Here is a 676-nt window from a genome sequence, read left to right as displayed (position 1 = left end):
CCCCTCTTCCCCCACCCCTATTCTCCCGCTCCGCCACCCCTTCCGCCTCGCAAAGTCTCCCGGGAAACGTCATCGCTTCAGGTTCGTCGGAAAGATACACCAAAAGTGTGTGTGGGGGGGGTATGGGGAGGTCGGGGGTAGGGAGGAAGTCGGAGGGTAGGGGGTGGTCTGGGGGGTAGAGGGGTGGTCGGGGGGTAGAGGGGAGGTTGGAGGGTAGGGGGGAGGTCGGAGGGTAGCGGGGAGGTCGGGGGGTAGGGGGGATGTTGGGGGGTAGGGAGGAGGTCGGAGGGTAGGGGGTGGTCGGAGGGTAGAGGGGAGGTTGGGGGTAGGGGGGTGGTCTGGGGGGGTAAGGGGGGCGGAGGGTAAGGGGGAGGCGAGTAGGGGGGGTGTCTTGGGGTAAGGGAGTCGGGGTAAGGGATCGGAGGTTAGGGGCCGGGGTTGAAGGGAGGTTGGGGGGTAGAGGGGAGGTCGGAGGGTAGGGGTGAGGTCAAGGGGGTAAGGGGGTCGGGGGTAGGTAATGTGGTGGTGGTGGGGGGGGGGGGAGATGTAAGCAGTTGAATTTAATTTTTAGAGATTTTTTTTTTATTTTATTTTTTAATCCTCAAATAAATACACCAATAATAAACACATATAAAACAAAATAAATAAACAAACCTAAAGCATACAACATAAAAAT

The sequence above is a fragment of the Penaeus japonicus genome, unplaced genomic scaffold (genome assembly GCF_977035675.1).
Source record: "Penaeus japonicus unplaced genomic scaffold, GWHDUDI00000001_assembly GWHDUDI00000016, whole genome shotgun sequence".
Taxonomy (NCBI): Eukaryota; Metazoa; Arthropoda; class Malacostraca; order Decapoda; family Penaeidae; genus Penaeus; species Penaeus japonicus.
The sequence above is the reverse complement of the archived record's forward strand: the minus strand, read 5'-3'. Positions refer to the sequence as shown.